Source organism: Aotus nancymaae, unplaced genomic scaffold, assembly GCF_030222135.1.
Source record: "Aotus nancymaae isolate 86718 unplaced genomic scaffold, 86718_ANA_hifiasm-v0.15.2.pri h1tg000106l, whole genome shotgun sequence".
Classification (NCBI taxonomy): Eukaryota; Metazoa; Chordata; class Mammalia; order Primates; family Aotidae; genus Aotus; species Aotus nancymaae.
Genome location: NW_026988521.1, coordinates 2990768 through 3001355, shown reverse-complemented (window position 1 = coordinate 3001355; position 10588 = coordinate 2990768). Strand labels below are relative to the sequence as shown.

General features: G+C 57.5%; 1 long non-coding RNA gene across 1 annotated transcript; it reads right to left on the bottom strand.

Moving 5' to 3' along the window:
* Positions 1–5611: 5611 nt before the first annotated feature.
* Positions 5612–9687, bottom strand: LOC135272124 (uncharacterized). Its single transcript, XR_010340223.1, has 3 exons — positions 9187–9687; positions 7338–7575; positions 5612–6710 (listed from the first exon to the last, which is right to left on the bottom strand). It is a non-coding gene; the product is annotated as an uncharacterized LOC135272124 (long non-coding RNA).
* Between the last annotated feature and the right edge of the window lie 901 nt (positions 9688–10588).

Below are 10588 nucleotides of genomic sequence, written 5' to 3'. Positions count from 1 at the left end.
GGCCTGGGGCAAGGCGCTCCAGGAGGATGTCTGGGCTCTGATCAGTGTCCAGTATGTGGAGCTGTTTCTCCCACAGTCAGGATTCCCGGGCCCGGGAACCAAGGGGCGGAATTGGAAGTGGCACCACCGTCCCTCACCCACAGTGACCCACTAGCAGACTTTTCCTTTCCTGTTCCCATGACTTTATGCTCTGCCGGCCTAGGGACCTTGGTTCCAAGGTGAGGAATGCTGCCACCAGGAGACACAGCAATGACTCCACTTAACTGGAAGTTAAGGTGCCAACCGGGCACCCGGGCACCGGGGGCTCCTCAAGCCTCAGAGTCAACAGCCCAAGAAGGGAGTTTGGATGCTGGCTGGGGGATTGATCCGGAGGACTCAGGGGACATTGGACTACACTCCACAACCGAGGTCAGAAGAGCCGGTGTGGAATGCAGGAGGCCCCTTAGCGCTTCTCTGAGTGGAACCAAGCCTCGTGGTTAAGACCCCTGGGAAACTACAGCGAGGCCCAGACCCTTAAGCAATGAAGCCTTGAGTGACCTGGCCAGGTACAGAACCACCACCAGCTGAGGCGCTTGCTAGGGCAAAGGGACCACAGAACAGGAGTGGAAGACCTTGGTTAGAAACACCAGGCGCTCCTGTAGGTTGGCCGGTTACAGAAATGAGGACTGTAACTGTCATGCGTGTTTCCTCTCTATTTTGTTAAGAAAGCGTCTGTGCATATGTGTACACATATTAAGCAAGTATCTGTTTTCTTTCCTCTCTTACTCTTTTATCATGTAACATAAGATCTAGTGACTTTGTCTCAGTGTCAACATATCGTTAACTTCACACCACAGTATTGAAGCCGCAGGTAATCGAGACAGTCAGCATCACTGGAGGACTTCACCTCCTCTTCCAGGGAAGGAGTCAGTGCGTCTGGTTGCATGGGAATAGCTGTAACTTGTTAGTGGGAACCATGGCCTTGCTGTGGTCTGTCAGAGACTAAGTGCGGTTTAAGGAGATGTGTGTGGGTTCCAGGTTGACAGGGAGTGAACGTTGTGATGGTTCAGTTCAGCTGTCAGCTTGAACTGGATGAAGGGGCAGCCAGAGAGCACTGAAGCATCATCTCTGGGTGTGCCTGGGAGGGTGTTTCCAGGAGAGACTGGCGTTTGAATCCGAGGGCTAAGCAAGGAAGATCTGTCCTCCCCCAGTGTGAGAGGGCACCATCCACACCACTGAGGGCCCAGGCAGAACGGAAAGATGAATTGGGCTCTCTTGCTCTCTCTCTCTCTCGCCCCCCAGAGCTGGGACACCCACCTCCTACTACCCTTAGATGCTGGAACTCCTGGGTCTCTGGCCTTTGGACGCTGGGACTTATACCAGTGGTCCTCTGACTGAGAGTTACGCTGCCAGCCTCCCTGGTTCTCAGGTCTTCAGGTTTGAACGGAGCCACACTACCAGCCTCCCTGGGTCTCCAACTTGCACAGGGCAAATCATGGGACTTCTGAGTCTCCATAATCGTGTAAGTCAATTCCCATAATAAACCCCCTTTCATCCATTCATACATCTGCCCATCTAGCTTACCTCCATGTCTACCCATATCTATATCTCTGCCTACATTTCCATATCTGTCTACTCTATCTTTATCTGCCTATCTGTCTGCCTGCCTGCCTACCTGCCAGTCTATCTGTCTGTCTGCCTGTCTGCCTGCCTGTATGTCTGCCGGCCTATCTGTCTGCCTGTCTGACTGCCTGTCTCTCTGCCTGCCTGCCTGTCTGTCTGCCTGTCTATCTGTCTGTCTGTCTGCCTGCCTATATGTCTGCCTGCCTATCTGTCTGCCTGTCTGTCTGTCTGCCTGTCTGTCTGTCTGCCTGCCTGCCTGTCTGCCTGTCTGTCTGCCTGCCTGTCTGTCTGTCTGCCTGCCTGCCTGTCTGTCTGCCTGCCTACCTGCCAGTCTATCTGTCTGTCTGCCTGTCTGCCTGCCTGTATGTCTGCCTGCCTATCTGTCTGCCTGTCTGCCTGTCTGTCTGTTTGCCTGCCTATCTGTCTGTCTGCCTGTCTGTCTGCCTGCCTGCCTGTCTGTCTGCCTGCCTGTCTGTCTGCCTGCCTGCCTGTCTGTCTGTCTGTCTGCCTGCCTGTCTGTCTGTCTGCCTACCTGCCAGTCTATCTGTCTGTCTGCCTGCCTGCCTGTCGGCCTGCCTGTCTGTTTGCCTGCCTATCTGTCTGTCTGCCTGTCTGTCTGTCTGCCTGCCTGCCTGTCTGTCTGCCTGCCTGTATGTCTGCCTGCCTGCCTGTCTGTCTGTCTGTCTGCCTGCCTGTCTGCCTGCCTGTCTGTCTGCCTGCCTGCCTGTCTGCCTGCCTGTCTGTCTGTCTGCCTGCCTATCTGTCTGTCTGTCTACCTGTCTGTCGGCCTGCCTGCCTGCCTGTCTGTCTGCCTGCCTATCTGTCTGTCTGCCTGTCTGCCTGCCTGTCTGTCTGCCTGCCTATCTGTCTGTCTGCCTGTCTGTCCGTCTGCCTGCCTGTCCGTCTGCCTGCCTGTCTGTCTGTCTGCCTGCCTGCCTGTCTGTCTGCCTGCCTATCTGTCTGTCTGCCTGCCTATCTGTCTGTCTGCCTGTCTGTCTGTCTGCCTGCCTGTCTGTCTGCCTGCCTGTCTGTCTGTCTGCCTGTCTATCTGCCTGTCTGCCAGTCTGTCTGCCTGCCTGTCTGTCTGCCTACCTATCTGTCTGTCTGCCTGTCTGTCTGCCTGCCTGCCTGTCTGCCTGTCTGTCTGTCTGCCTGCCTGTCTGTCTGCCTGTCTGCCTGCCTGTCTGTCTGCCTGTCTGCCTGCCTGTCTGTCTGCCTGCCTGTCTGTCTGTCTGTCTGTCTGCCTGCCTGTCTGTCTGCCTGCCTGTCTGTCTGCCTGCCTGTCTGTCTGCCTGCCTGCCTGTCTGTCTGCCTGCCTATCTGTCTGTCTGCCTGCCTGTCTGTCTGCCTGCCTGTCTGTCTGTCTGACTGTCTGCCTGTCTGCCAGTCTGTCTGTCTGTCTGCCTGCCTGCCTGTCTGTCTGCCTGCCTGCCTGCCTGTCTATCTGTCTATCTATCTATCTGTCTGTCTGTCTGCCTGCCTGCCTATCTTTCTATCTATCTATCTGTCTGTCTGTCTGCCTGCCTGCCTGTCTATCTGTCTATCTATCTGTCTGCCTGCCTGCCTGCCTGTCTATCTATCTATCTATCTGTCTGCCTGCCTGCCTGCCTGCCTGTCTTCGTCTCTATGGATCTGTACTCATTTATCTATCTCATTCTGTGTATCTGTCTCTACATCTCTACATCTACGTCATGGAGGACCATGGCAGGCGCTTGCCGCTGTGCACTGCACCACCCCTCCCAGCGGGACCACAGCGTGGGTCCAGCCAGCTGCCCACAGCTCACAGCTTGCCCCTCCCAAGGAAATGCCCTCGGCCAAAGGCAGTTGCCTCACCCAAGGTTTCTCCCTGCCCTGGGAGCCACCCCTACCCCATGAATAGTCGATGGAGGAAGCAACAGCTCAGTCCTATACCTCGATTCATGGCCTCTCTGAAGGACCCCTTCAGCACCAAAAGCACCGAGACCTCATCAGAAACCTTTGTGAGTGGAGCACAGCTCACCTCCCCCACCTGCTCCCGCCCTCTCTCACAGCCTTTGTCCCCAAGAGCCCTCGCCCCTTTACCCTTGACCTGCGTGTCTCTATCTGGCCGTGTCTCCTGGGGAACTCAACATCAGACGGTTTCCAAACAACAAATTCCGAAGGTCGTGCCCGGGCCGAGAGCGCTGCTGACATGGAAGCCATGACCTCCTGGGACCTGAGGGCGTTTCTTGCCCCACTGGCCTGATACGGAGTGGCGCGCACCTGCACACCCGTGTGGTTGTAAAAACACGGAACAGCTTCCATGCCGGTTGAACAGCCCCTACCCTGAGCCTCCAGGTGTCCCCCAGAAGCCACCCCAATCCCTTCCCCCAGGATCTAAGCAGGGAACGACAAAGAGCTTCTGAAACATCACTGGATGCTGTGGCCAGCCCCGTTCTGATGGATCCGCACCATTCGGGGTTGCTCATTGGGTCTGACTAAAGTCACCTGCACTCGTCTGCTAGGACTGTCACAGCAAAGTGCCACAGTCTGGCAGCCTTCACAGCCTGAGGCCCCAAGTCCAAGCTCAAGTTTGGGGCTGCTCCTTCGGGGGCTGTGAGGGGGCCTCTGCCCAGTCCCTCCAACCTCTGGGGCTCCCGGGCAGCCTCGGGTTTCTGGGCTCATGGAGCCTGCCTCCAATCTCCGCCTTCATCTTCACACGGCGTCCTTCCTATGTGTGAGTCGGCATCCAAATTCCCTGTTCCTAAGGTCACCGGTCAGATCCGAGAAGGGTCCACCCTATGGCCATGTCTCAGTTCCATCTGCAGGGACCCTATTTCCAAATAAGGTCCCATACAAGGCGCTGAAGGTCGGGACTGCCACACGCTTGCCCTCCTCTCCTGGAATCAGACCAGCAGGTGCGTCACATTCTACCAGGCGGGGAGTGGGCAGATGCCCCGCGGGCTTGACGTGTGCGGCTCCTGGAAGAACCACAGTGGCAGCGGCTGGGATGGGGGCGGGGATGTTCACAGCCTCCCATGACAGCCCAGGCTGGGGGCTCTGTCCACAGCCCCTGGTGGGGTGGGGCAAGGTCCTTCCTTCTGATCCACATAACTTTGGACCTCTGGGCCACTGCAGAGGGACTCAGGATCTGACCAGCAGCCTTTGACGTGGCCAAGAGTGAAAGTGATGGAGACCCACGAGCCATCGAAGCTCTGTCTCCAGAGTCTGAGCAGGGAGTGTGGGACAAGAAGCAAAGGAATCAGGAGCGCGTCAGGGTGGGCACCAGATTTAAGACCCCCTGGGGAATATGCTCGCAGGTGAGTGGGGCAGAGGCAGCCTCCTGGGCTTCCCTGGGGCCCGGCCCGGCCTGGCGGGCATCCCACCGTCTTCAGTGTGATGTGCTCCCTGCCGGGGCCTGCTTCTCTGACAGGAGGCCTGCTTCTGTAAACCACCAGGCCCTCACAGAACCCGCACCGCGGCCGAAGCGCCTGCAGGAAAAGGCCTCATTCGTGGCCAGGTTCATGGTTGAGGCTCTCGTAGTGAAAGACAATAACAGGAGCAAAGCAGACACGTTTATTCGATGTAAGTTTCATGTAGAACAGGAGCCTTCAGAAATGAGGCCCCAGCACTTTGGGAGGCTGAGGCGGGCAGATCATTTGAAATCAGGAGTTCAAGACAAGCCTGGTCAACATGGTAAAACCCCGTCTCTACTATAAATACAAAAATTAGCTGGGCGTGGTGGCACGCATCTGTAGTCCTAGCTACTGGGGAGGCTGAGGCAGGAGACTCGCTTGAACCCAGGAGGCGGAGGTTGCAGTGAGCCGAGATCACACCATTACATTCCAGCCTGGGTGACAGAGTGAGACTCCATCTCAAAAAAAAAAGAAAAAGAAAAAAAGAAAAAAGAAATGAGGACCCGAAGGAAGAGGGAAACCTGTGTCTTTGTACGTGAAGTTTGGTGGAGAGTGGAGTCATGCAGACGGAGTGGGTGTGTTAGTCTGTTCTTGCACTAGTATAAAGAATACTTGAGACTGGGTAATTTATAAAGAAAAGAGGTTTAATTGGCTTACAGTTCCCCAGGCTGTACAGAAAGCATGGTGCTGGCACCTACTTGGCTTCTGGGGGCGGGCTCAGGAAACTTACAATCATGGCGGAAGGCGAAGGGGGAGCTGGCGCTTCACATGGCCGGGCAGGAGGAGGCCCAGAGGAAGAGAGGGGAGGTGTCACATGCTTTTAAACAAGCAGCTCTCATGAGAACTCACCAGACCAGCACCACGGGGGAGTCCATCCCCATGATCCAATCAGCTCCCAGTAGGCCCCACCTCCAGCACTGGGGATTACAATTCAGCATGAGATTGGGGCAGGTACCCAGATGCAAACCCTATCAGGGTGTGGCCTAATGGTGCTAAACTGGAGGACCTGGCAGGCCCTGTGGTCTGAGTTCATCGTGTGCTGTTGTAACAGAAAAACACAGACTGGGTAATTTATTGGCTGCTGTTCCTAGAGGCTGGGAGGTCCAAGATCGAGGGGCCGCCTCTGGCGAGGCTGCCTCATTCCATGATGGAAGGGCAAAGAGAGGGCGAGAGAGTCAGCCAGAGAAGAGGGCACCAAACTCCTCCTGTCAGAGCCTGCTTGCACGACAATGATGTGAGCTGATCATGGGAACGGTGATGGGGGGCACATTGAGACGGCAGCAGCCCCTCACCCCCGACATGCTGTGCGCACTGAGGGGAGGGCCGCAGGACCCAAGGACACATCAGAGTCTGGAGTTACACACGGATGGAGAAGATCATGAGGCCCACCAGAGCTCTGCCGTCACCCGGCACCGAGGGGCTCATGGGACACAAGATGGGTCTCTCGGTGCTAGAGTGCTGGGCACACGCAGTCCTGGGCTCAGGGTCTGGAAGTTGTTCCTGGGCAGCCCTGGGGAGGGGCTCCCGGCTGAGATCAGCCACGTCCAGGGGAGGAGACAGTGTTCCCAGTCTCGCCTTACCCCTGGAGTCTGACGGGGTTGAATAACCAAGGAGGTGCCAAGGGCCGGGAAGGGGAGTCTGACCGGCCGTGTGGTTGCACCAAGGCACCTGCTTCCTGTCGGCGAGGCCCAGTCCTGTAGGTGGCCAGTTATGCAATGCCACTGTCTTCCTAACCTGCAAGGCGCATGGCTGGACTCAGAGACAGGCCCAGGCTTCCTTCTTGGCTCAGGCGAGGAACACAGCGGGCTTTGGGCTTTGCTTATCCATTTAGCAAATGAACTCCTAGTCTGTGCTGGGCCCCCATTTAAATGGTCCCTGGAATACAGCAGGGTCCAGAATGGGCCCAGACCCTGCCCCCATGGCTGACCCTCTGGAAAACCTGAGGATGGAGGGGAAGCCTCCAGGCATGGAGGATGAGGCAGGCCGGAGGCTTCAGCCACTTTCCCACCACGCACCCGCCCCACCCGAGCCCTTCTGGGTCAGCTGGGCTCCTGGCTCTGCCTGCCTTGGGTGCAAGACGCCAAGTTCCTTCGTGGACAGTGAGAAAACCAGGCCAAAAAGCAATGAAAGGAAGGCAGACGGCGAGATGAGGGCAAGGGTGGGCACCCAGCCAGGGACCGTGGGGACGAGGAGGAAGCACAGAGACCCACTGTCCCCAGACACTGCCAGTGAGGCTGGCCCAGGGCCAGGGGCTCTGTGTCCCTGGCATGCATGTGGCCCCCAGTGCCCCCACAGCCAAAGGGAGGGGGGCGGCCCCCTCGTCTGCCACAACCCCCCCCACCTCCCACTCACTGGTCTCACTTTTAAGTTTTCTTCTTGAAGTTATTCAGGATCGATTTGGAGAGCAGAGTGGCGACTGCAGCAACACAGACGTCTCTTCATTCTCCTTCACCTCAGAACAAAACCAGCACCCGCTCCGGGCCTCTCTCCCCAGCCTGCTCCCCACATGGGCACCTCCTCTTCCATGGTTGTGCTCTTCCCAGAGGGGGCCCCGGCCCGGCCATCCACTCGTTGTTGGAGTCCTCAGAGACTGTCCGCTCTGCAGTGGGGAGCAGCCGCTGTCAAAGACTCTGGAACCTCCTCCCTGCCACATCCAGCAACCCCCACTGCTCACTGGGCTTTCCCAACCTGAAACAACCTTGCTCCCTGCAAAAGTCTCACCTTTGACCCAACTTCCCACTCCCAGGATACCCAGCCTGGCCTCCTGTCTGGATATCCCTGTGGGCTCCCCTCTCCAGCTGGGGCTCCCCTCCACTGATAGGGTTCCCTTTTCATCTGGGGCTCCCCTCCACTGATGGGCCCCCTTTCCATCTGGGGCTCCCCTCTGCTAACGGGGTCCTCTCTCTACCTGGGGCTCCCCTCCACTAATGGGATCACCTCTCCAGGTGGGGCTCCCCTCCACTGATGGGGTCCCCTCTCTGGGGTGGCTCCCCTCTGATGACAGAGTCCTCTGATGAGGTCCCTTCTCCAGGGGGGCTCCCCTCCACAGGTGGGCTCCCCTCCCTGGGCCGAGTCTGCAGGTTGGGGCCAGGTGGGGCTGGCCAGCGTCTGACAACCTCCCTTTTCTTTTCTTGGGCACTGCCCACTTGTTGAGGTCTCAGCCAGGCAGCCCCTCCAGTGGGAAATTCAGGGTCCCCTTCAGCTTCACAGCTTCCCCTCTGTGGCCCAGCTCATGCTGAAGTAAACAAGGCAATGTCATTAACAGCTGGTATCGGCTTGTTCAGGGAACCGATGGCCCCGGGAGCCTCTGGGGAGGCACAGACTGTGAGGACCACGGGCAAGAAGAGCCCCTGGAGCTGGGGGAAGAGCCCTCTCGGGTCCCTCCACACAGGGGATGGTGACAACACAGGGTGGGGACAGAGCCGGGTCCAGGGCAAGGTGAACCTGGCCAGAAAAGGCCGGGCCTGGTGGGCACCGGCACGGAGGGAACGGAGCCCACGTGGAAAGCAGGCTGGGTCCTCTTCCGCGCTCCCAGGCCCTCTAAGCCCCACGCAGGCTGTAGGAAGGGGATCAGTGGCCCCTGGGCTTCCCACGGCTATGCTGCGCTTGGGGACATTAAGCACAGGTTGCTCAACCACTCTGGTCATGGCCAACAGACCCCCCACACCGGCCTCACCCCCCACAGGGAACAGGGTCCTAACTGCTTCCCCATCCCAACGTTGAACAAAAACTCATGGGCTTAGACAAGACTGAAGGTGAGCCCCCACCACCCATCCCACCCCCAGCAGGCAGACACCCCCAAATTTATTGATTTATTTATTAATAAATTAGTGTCAGGTGCCAGTCAGCCCCACCTGTTCCCAACCTGCAGACACAGACAGGGTGGAGGGGTCACTCTGTCCAGGAAGAGGAGCCCATCAGCAGAGGGGAACCCTCCGGAGAGGGGGCCCCATCAGCAGAGGGGAGCCACAGTTGGAGACAGTAAATAGGCAGACTATTCACTGTCTTCCCCCTCAAGCCAGGCCCACAGAGGCATGGATCCAGTCACCAGCCCTCTGGGCCCACCCAGGAGGCCCCACTCCCACCCCGGCCAGCAGGCCCATCTAGGCCATCTCCCCTGGACAGGGCCTCCCCCTGCTCAGCTCAGCCTGGATTTCTGAATTCCCCTGCCTACCAGGGATCCTGAGAGGAGATGGTATCGGAGTCTCACCAGCCTTCTCATGCCCAGGAGTCCTTGTGAGGATAAGTGTGTGTGCCAGGTTGTGCAGGTGCTAGCCGGGATCCTCTGAGGGGACAAGGTCTCCATGGTAGGGGACCACTCTGATGTCCATCCTGGGCTTCGGTGGCCCTGCCTGGCCACTGTCCGCTGCTCTTGGTCAAGGTCATGGGCCTTCAGAGGCCAGCCAGGCCTCAGTTGGTGCCTACAGCGTCCTCTCTACCTTCCCTCCTCCTGTCTCCCACCCAGAGCAAGAACAAAGGGGAGGCCCCCAGAGCCCTGCAGCTCCTGGAGAGACTCCCATCCCCACCCTGCACACCATCACCACGAACTGCCAGAGTTTAGCAGATCCTACCACTTGGGGTCTCCAAAGAGACCCCCAGGGACAGCTCATCAAGCCCCCACTGGACACTGCATGCTCAGGCTCCCCGCCTGGCCCGCCCCATGGGGTGTGCCCAGTCCTGCATCTCACCCCAAATCCCTGCATGCATGAACCTGAAAGCACCCACATCCTCTGGTGCTCAGTCCTCCCTCCCTGGGGTCCCCACTCCTTCCTGCCCCCCAAGCCTTGCACCCCCCTGCAAACCTCACAAGGGGAGCTGTTTACTGTCCTGAAAGCAGGGAGGGCCCCTTGCTTGGGACGTTATGGCCATCTCTGCCTCTAGTCCCAGCTGCCATCAGCTCCGGTCTGGCCCCTGCAGGAAGCGATCATTGGTCTCCCTGCTTCCCTCTGTAGCAATCATCCCAGAGGCTCAGACCGTGGCTAACGGCTGCCGGGTTCCCTATTTTTGCCCCCAACTCAGTACCAACCGGAGGAAACCAAGTATGTCCCTAGCCAAGCTACAGGAGGCCCTGCTCCAGGTGGCCACCTCAGCCTCCCCGGCCCACAGCCCGCAGCAGCATGCATCGGAAGCCTTCTCCGTTGGTTGCTTTTGTTGGTATTTGGGGAGATTTTTTACACCTTTATTGAGATATAATTCACATAGCACAAAGCTTAGCAATTTAAAGTCTAACTGTAGACTTAGTGTGGTGTGACTTCGGTGTAGTCATAGAATTGTGCAACTATCACCACTGCTTAATTTTAGAACAGTTTCAACATCCCAAGGACAGACCCCCATATGCACCCATTACCAGCCACTCCCCATCCTGTCCCGCAAAGCCCCAGGCAGCCACTAATCAATCTACTTCCCATCTCCGTTCATTTCCCCATTCTGAACACTTGAGATAAACGAATCACAACACGTGGCCTTTTGGGTTTGGCGTCTTTCCCTCAGCGTCGTATCCTCAAAGTTCATCCACGCTGTAGCTTGGATCAATACTTCGTTCCTTTTTATGGATGAACAATATTCCACTGTATGGATAGACCAACATGTTTATGAATTCGTTGATGAACATT